Source organism: Bombina bombina, chromosome 6 (assembly GCF_027579735.1).
Source record: "Bombina bombina isolate aBomBom1 chromosome 6, aBomBom1.pri, whole genome shotgun sequence".
Taxonomy (NCBI): domain Eukaryota; kingdom Metazoa; phylum Chordata; class Amphibia; order Anura; family Bombinatoridae; genus Bombina; species Bombina bombina.
In genome coordinates, this window is record NC_069504.1 from 509,655,906 (window position 1) to 509,664,464 (window position 8,559).

Below are 8,559 nucleotides of genomic sequence, written 5' to 3' on the forward strand. Positions count from 1 at the left end.
TAAATGCCGAACAGTTCACCAGAACTGCTTGTGCAATGTCGCCCCCTGCAGATTTGCAGCCAATCGGCCGCTAGCAGGTGATGTCAATCAGTCTAGGATCGGGCAAATCAGTATAGGATCGGGCAAATTGAAGACCACAGCCTCAGATGCAGCGGACAAGTTATGGAGCATTCGGCCCTTGTTAAATCAACCCCATCGTATAAAGTGTAAGGGGTGAAAAAAAGTTGCATCAAGCACAACATAAGTAAAACATCTAAAAAAAATGTCTAAAAGGTATATGGTATATAACAAGGCTCTAATGTATGAATGTATGTATGTATGTATGTAAATATACATATATATATATATATATATGCAAACAGTATTTATATATATATATATATATATATATATATATCTGGAACAGAAGAGGGAAGGGCGCACAGCAAAGGAGACCTTCCTGGTGTAATATGTAAAATGCACTTGAAATTGTTCTACAGAATGAAGCCAAATGAACACTCACATGTTTCTACATCAACTCCTATGAGGTATGCATAAGACACTGTGTGGTAGATACCCACTAGAGAAGGCAGCTCAGTCCCCTTTATTTTCCTTGTCAGCATACGTTCCCCTCCTCAGATCCAGTCCTCACCTCGCCAGCAGAAGATGAACCGCTTCGAAAGGGGGATGAACAATCTGTGTGGAGTGGGGTTATGACGACCCTTAAGGGTAAAAGGGGAATATGTGCCTGCACACCAGTTTTAAACAAAAGTTTGCTTTATTCAATTGAAAGCTCTTATGAGCCCACATAACACATAGAACAGAAAAGTCAGAGCATATACTGTCAATCTGCATATAAAAATTAACGTTAATACATATAGCTAAAAAAACTATTACCAAAAAATGCTCTCAAAGATGTTTTTTTATTTCCCTCCAACTGTAAGCGCTCTCTGGACTTTAGCCAACTTCAAGTATAAATTTATTAGAAAATATCTATTTCTAATAAACTTATAGAACAGCACCCTGGCAGTCAAAGGATGAGAGTGCATTTGCATTGAGAAGTTCAAATATATATATATATATATATATACACACACAGGTATATATATATATATATATATATATATATGATACACCTGGCTAGTATCATGTTGAGCCTCCTTTAGCCTTCAAAACAGCCTGAATTCGTCTAGGCATGGGTTCAACAAGATTTTGAAAACATTGTGGAGGTATTGTGTACCATGCAGACATGAGTGTGTCACGCAACTCCTGGAGATTCGTCAGAGGTGTAGGCCTGCAGAGAATAGCCCTTTCCAACTCATCCCAAAGATGTTCAATAGGATTGGAATCCAGGGACTGAGTGGGCTACTACAGCAAAGAAAAGTCATTGTCATATTCCAGAAAACCATCCCATAGTGATGCAGGCTTTGTGCACCAGCACATTATCCTGCTAGAAGTAACCATCTTCCTGAAGATAAACTGTCAACATGAATGGATGCACTTTGTCAGCAACAATGGTTACGTTCACTGTGACATTCAGATGTAAATCTAAGGGTGTCAATGGACCCAACGTGTCCCAGGAAAAAATTCCCCACACCATAATACCCCCCCCACCACTTTGCACAGTTTTCATCAGAAATGACGGATCCATGGATTCATGCTATTTTTGCCAAATTCAGAGCCTGCCATCAACATTACACACTAGAAACTTCAACTTGTCAGACCAATCAACCTTTTTCCAGTCTTCAATGGTCCAGTGCTTGTGTTTTTGTGCCCACAGAAGGCGTGCTCTCTTGTTCTTCTCTGATAAAAATGGCACCCGACATGGGCGTCGGCTCTTGTAGCCCATCCACAAGAAGGTGCGCCTAGTGGTCATTGTGATATGTTTTTCTCCACACCAAGGTTGATTTGTGAAATTGTGTCCTGTCTTTTTGCTTGCACAAGCCATCCTCTTCTGACCTCTCTCATCAACTAGCATTTTTCTTCCACTGGACTGCCACTAACTGAATGTTTTTTGTTCATTGCACCATTCTCGAAACACCCTTAAAACTGTGGTACCTGAAAAATTCAGGAGTACTGCCGTTTCAGATACGGTTCGTCCAGCACGTCTTGCACCTACTATCATGTCACGTTCAGAGTCCATTAGATCACTGAATGTTTAACTGATACTAGGAAAGGTTGTTCTGCTGTATTTGTACCAAAACTGTGGCCACATGAAGTGCAACGTAGTGGAACGAACCATTTGTGTGCAAAGCAGGGCTGTACCTAATAAAGTGGCTGCACAGTATATAGCACATAGTATATAGTATCTCTCTCTCTCTCTCTATATATATATATATATCTACATACATACATATATAGCACACAAGGTTTGTAATTTATAATTTTCCCTATGGGCCTTGCACCCAGACTTGTCTGGGGTAACTGCCTGGGACTCTGGGGATGGTACAGCTACCTGTGAGTGCTCTTGAGCACCCAGGGCTGTGCATGTTGCAGGGTCACTGGGTGTGTACTCAGTCCATCTGAGAGTGCAGCCCCCTTCTGTGTTTTGTATATGTGTGTGTGTATATGTAGTATATATATATATATATATATATATATATATATATATATATATACAGGTGGCACTCTGTTTAGGCCGGTTTAATTTGCGCCATTTTAGAATAACAACCTTTTTTTTCAGTCATGAGACTGCTATTGATATGCATTGAAAAGCAGTGCACTAATTAAAATAGCCAGTAGGTGGAGCTGTCCGCTTGTGTTGCAGCAAAGTTAAGCAAGCTTAGCAGGTCTGAAATTAATCTGTGTACACAGATCAGACTAGAGCTATCGAGCAAGATCTAGTAGCCACTTCCCTATTATCTTCCTGTCCAGCTGCTTGAGGTGAGGGTGCCTAACTGCTTATTGATCACTGCAGATTGAAATGCATAGAATAGGTGCTGACCCAATATTATCTAACATGCTAACAATGCAGAGAACTGCAGAAAAATGCAAGTAAAAAAAAAACGTTTTTGTTCATTAAACTTAGTTTGATGATGATGCAATCTGTTGTGTAATTATTTTATTAGGTGCTGTTAGCAAATGTTTTCTTTCATTAAACTTAGTTTGATTATATTTTCTGTTTTGTGTGATTATTTTAATAGGTTATAATACTGTTTTAGCAAATGTTTTTGTTCATTAAACTTAGTTTAATTATATATTCTGTGTTGTATGATTATTTGATACTGTTTATAATACTGTTTAGCATTTAAAGTCTTCATTTCAAAGCTTTAAAAATAATGTATTATAGGTTACTTATGTCAATTTTGAGAGGGGCCTGGAACCTAACTCCCTCACTTCCCATTGACTTACATTATAAACTGGGTTTCAATTTACAACGGTTTCGATTTACAACCATTCCTTCTGGAACCTAACCCCAGCGTAAACTGAGGGCTACCTGTATATATATATATATATATATATATATATATATATATATATATATATATATATATATATATATATATATATATATATATATATATATATATATATATATATATATGTCTAAATATGTGTATGTATGTGTTTATATATGAATATATGCATATACATACATATATGCACATATAAACACATATACAATTACATATACACTTTAAATCCTTTTCCTCTCAAATACCTTAAAAGCTGTAAAAAAATATTTTTATTCAATTTTAATATTTAATAGTGTGTTTTAATGTGTTTTTACTGTACATTTTTAACATTATTCACTGAGAAGAAAAGTGTTTTGCATTTCCGTATATCTGTATATATAACTATATATAAATATTTCATATATCTGTATATATATCTATACCCACAAATTCATATAGATATACATGTTTAAATATACATTTTTCAATAAAAACATTTATATATATATATATATATATATATATTTAAGAATAAAAAGAAATTTTTTTTGATGAACATTAGAATTTAAAATATTCATAACTACCTTCGGGTTTAGCACTGTAGGTCTAACACAGTATTGGGTTAGTGGGCGAGTGACAAGTATTAGATTTCTTTTTGTTCTGCATTCTCCATTGAAGTCTATGGGGAGAAGACATTAATGCATTCGCTATATTCTAAGTCCTGAAGTTAGCGCTCATTAGGTTTTGCTCGTGCGCAAACAATATACTTTCAATTTGTTAAACTCACACTTTCACGTCTCATTTTATCCTTGGACACTATTTTCCATAACAAAAGAGAAATGCAAATATATTACACATAAGGACATTTACTTTACACATGTTTAAAGCATGTTTCTGAAGTTGTAATTGTTTTAACCGCTTAGCTCTTTGTGTTAGATTTCATGTATTGGGCAACTGTAGATGTTAATGGCAGGAACGCCCACTAACTAGAGGTGAAGTGAGGCTCAGCGTGTTTAGAACATGGTCTCATCTTTACAACAAGACCAACTGTTAACTTAAAGAGAATTTATGGATCAAGCCCTTCGTGAGAATAACAGTTATAAAAAAATACTGAAAATGTAATACAAGATATGATAAAGTGTTAAATGTATTATAAGGAGCACACAATAAATATGTTTTCATTTATAAAATGAAACCACCATAATTTAATATTGATTTTTTATTATATATTTTATTTATTAAAGGGGCACTAAACTATAAAGGGCCAGATTACAAGTGGAGCAGTATTTAACGTTCCCGCTCGCATGCTAACTCTGCTAGAAGTATACTTTTTGCAGGCAATGGCTAGCACTTGTATTACAATTTGAAAGTAGAACGTTTTTGCTCGCGCACTAACTCGATGCGAAAAAGCAGGTGCTTGAACTTAACATATATTTGAGCCCTTATAACCTTTTTGTCAATTTTTTTTTATAATTTTTATTACATAGTGTTATTATGAGTGTAACTGTGCTTTTCAATATATTTTTGATGAGTTTAGTGACACTTTTCTGCTTTGCAAAACAGTTAACCAGAGCTCTGAGAACGCACTATCATGATGAGCGTTAACTTCAATTGTGCTCAAGTGATCGCATTTACTTTCAACTTGTAATACGAATGCTACACCCAAAGTGCCCAAACAGCCGCTATAAATCCCTTTTCATTCACCCGTAACTGTGCACCACTCATTATCTGGCCAAAAATGTTTTGTTAAAGAGACATGTTACCCATATGCCAAGTCACTTGAAAGTGATGCAGCATATGGGCTCAATTTAAGAAGCTGCTTCTTAACCTGATCTTTCAATTATAAAGTGGCGATTCTGAATCCTCCAAGTCTTCCCCAACTGGGGTGATTGACAGCCCCTGCTTGCCCACTATAATGGCCACATGCGAACAGGGGGCTGTGTTGCACAAGTGGCAGATTATGCAATGGTAAATGCAGGCAGTGTATTGCTGCCCTCTATCTGCGATGCCCGGCAGACAAGGTTGGAGATGCCTGTCCAGCCCTTGTTAAATGAACCCCTAGGTGTAAAAAGCCAACTAAAAAGATCACATGAACATCTCTGTGTAAACAAAAAGGGAAAAAAAACAATATTTTTCTTCAACATTTACTTAGCTAACCACAGTAAGTGCTCTGTGAACAGTTATCCCTCAGTTATTGTCATCTGCATGGTGAAGAAAAACAGCCAATCAGCATCATCAGTACTTAGTTCATAATTTGCTTCAATGTGATCTACTGGGATTTCACCATAATCTTGCAAGATTTCATAGTAGACATCCTTATAAAGAGGAAGGAAATAAAATAAATGTGCTTGCATATGCCCAATGCTTAAAGTTCCTATACAGTGGGATATAATAATTGACATTTTGAGGTAAAATATTTTCTTTTTTTTTACATGAGTTTTTACAGGTATGCTGCATCACTTTCAATTGATTAAACATATGAATATTATGGAGTCAATTTATTAAACCCCGGGCGGACATGATTCACTATAGCGAATCATGTCCGCCCTGTAATCGACTCCTATATACTAATACATTCACAGTATTTTCAAACTCACAGTTTTGCAAGACCACAGTTTTTTTATTTTTTATTACAAGTTGATTACTGTTCCTTTAAGCCTCCTTCATACACTTTAATTAAAGCCAGCACAATGTGATACCTGCCATTAGAGTTTGCTGCACTCTGTCAGCATGATGCACTGAAATCAATGAGCATTTAAATAGTCAACAAACAGAATATCCTAATAGACAGAAAGAGGCAGAGGAATCCAAATTAATAATGACATACAAACATGAAATATATCTTCAAATGTACTACATGAATATAAATAAGAACATATCCATGTAGACCAAGATGCAATAGCAATGTAAAGCAGAACCTTGTATGATCTGAAAATAAATAACAACAAGGGCAAGATTGTCCTGAACTCATGTGCCATTCAATTTCAATATCAGATTAATTATGAAATATTATTATCTTTTAAAGTAATATAACTAATAGTGTATTTGGATAACAATGTTATTTTTGTAGATCTTAGATTATGAATAATTTAAATAAAAAAAACTTATGAATAATTTAAATAAAAAAAACTTCTTCCAGAGTGTAAATTCATAATCAAGTGTAAAAAAAAAAAAGAAAAGAACAATCTCAATGTCAGTACTTTAAAAAAAATGTAATTAGAGTTAAAATGGAGACCATCTGGTCACCCTAATTTATAACCATCCCTAACTGACTTTAGAAGAGGAAATAAGAGTACAGACTTTTAAAAATAGAGAAACCTAGGTTACACCATGGCTGCCCCCCTTATTTATATGAACACTAATTTATTCAATATTTAAACAAAAATATAGTTTTACAAGACACATTTGTATATTATTCTTAGGCTAATCTTTCCCTTGGATACTTGAATAAATGGTGCATGTATTTAATCTATAATGTCCCTTTAGTATCTATTAATGTCAGTGTGCTAATATTCATTATCTGCCATCTGCGAATTTTACTTTTCTACAAGTTTCCGATCTGATTGTGTGTAGATGGAGATTGATTGTTAACTAATCTTAATCTCCATTAACTGCTGCTGGTCAAAAAAAAAAAAATAAGCCTTTTAGTCTGGAACTATGCATGTACAATTATTAAAGCCTTTTATTTCAAACACTTAAAACTTTTGTATGCAATATTTTTTTTAAATAATTTTATTTAGACAGTGCCTACATAAAATATTTCTATTTATAAAAAGGTAAATTGATAAATGTTTTTTTTGTAAAGCACAGGAATTATTTAAATTAAATTAAAAAAAAGAGGATGGAAATATTTTTTAAACTGTTTCCTAAGGGCAATATTCTGTGCCAAAATTAAGTTTAATTGTTCAATATTATATTATTAAACAAAATCATGTGCTAATAAAACAGGCAAGAGTAGGTCACTTTTCACTATTTTGTTTCCATTTCCATGTCATACTGTATATAGAATAGTCCAGGATGCATTGCTTTTTCTTAAATATCTATAAAGGGTCACTTCACTCCTAATATTTTAGTAATTCTTAGTCATTTTTGCATGAAAGAGGTGAAGTAAAAACTGTTTAAATGTAAATTGGAACCTGGTTGGGTTTTACATTTTTGGTAATCATAGTTTTTATTTTGTGTAACTTAGTGGGTCTTAGGTTAGGTTTCTTGGGGGATTAGTTGCAGGGCCTCCATCAGGAAGTGAAAGGGGTGAATCCTGTCAGGGGCTCACTGGGCCAGGGGCGCCATGAGTCAAGCACAACTATTATTAAAAACACTTTTTTTATTTTTTTGACAGCCACCAGAGGGTGCTACAGCAGAGTGCTATTGAGTGCGGTCCATAAAAACAAATTTTATGCAGCAGTGTATTTATTTTTATTTTACAATGCTGTAGAAATGTTATATTTAAAATCATGCAGAAATGTTTCCTCCTCAATTCACAAATGGTAGGTGCTCTTTTGGCAGATATGATTTTTTATTTATACCTGTATATATTTTAATTACATTCCAGTTTACTGCCCCTTTATGCAAGGACTTTCCAGATGCAAGGAGGCATTTTATCTAAGATTTTAGCATCTGCATAAAATGTTATACTCTCAGGCTAAGATTGCTAAGTGTTTGAAATGAGACAGGTTAGCTTAACACTATTCAGTTTACACTACAGCTGACTTAATTTTGAAATACATACAAATAAGCCTAAATCCTGCCTTTAACCAGATCTAATGGTATGAGGTAGAGTACCACAGCATATGGTTCCACCAAAACCATATAGAGTACAGTATTTTCAAAATCCATAAGTAAAGCTGACGGAACATTTATACACCAGATTTGAAGTGGTGCTCTTGGTTGGGGAAAATGGGGAAAACCCTCAAACAAATGTTAACTTTCTAAAAGAACTTTTCTTCATCTACCCATTCTGACAGATCATTAATGTACAATTACACACAAAAATACTCAGTATTTTTGTTTGAACTATTATGTGTGTTTTCTGTGGTGTCTCTGTGAGGGTGTGAGCATTTGTCTGTGTGTTTTCTGTAGGTGTCTCTGTGATGGTGTGTGCATATGTCTGTGTATTTTCTGTGGGTATCTCTGTGACGGTGTGTGCATATGTCTGTGTGTTTTCTGTGCGTGTCAAGGGTGTGTG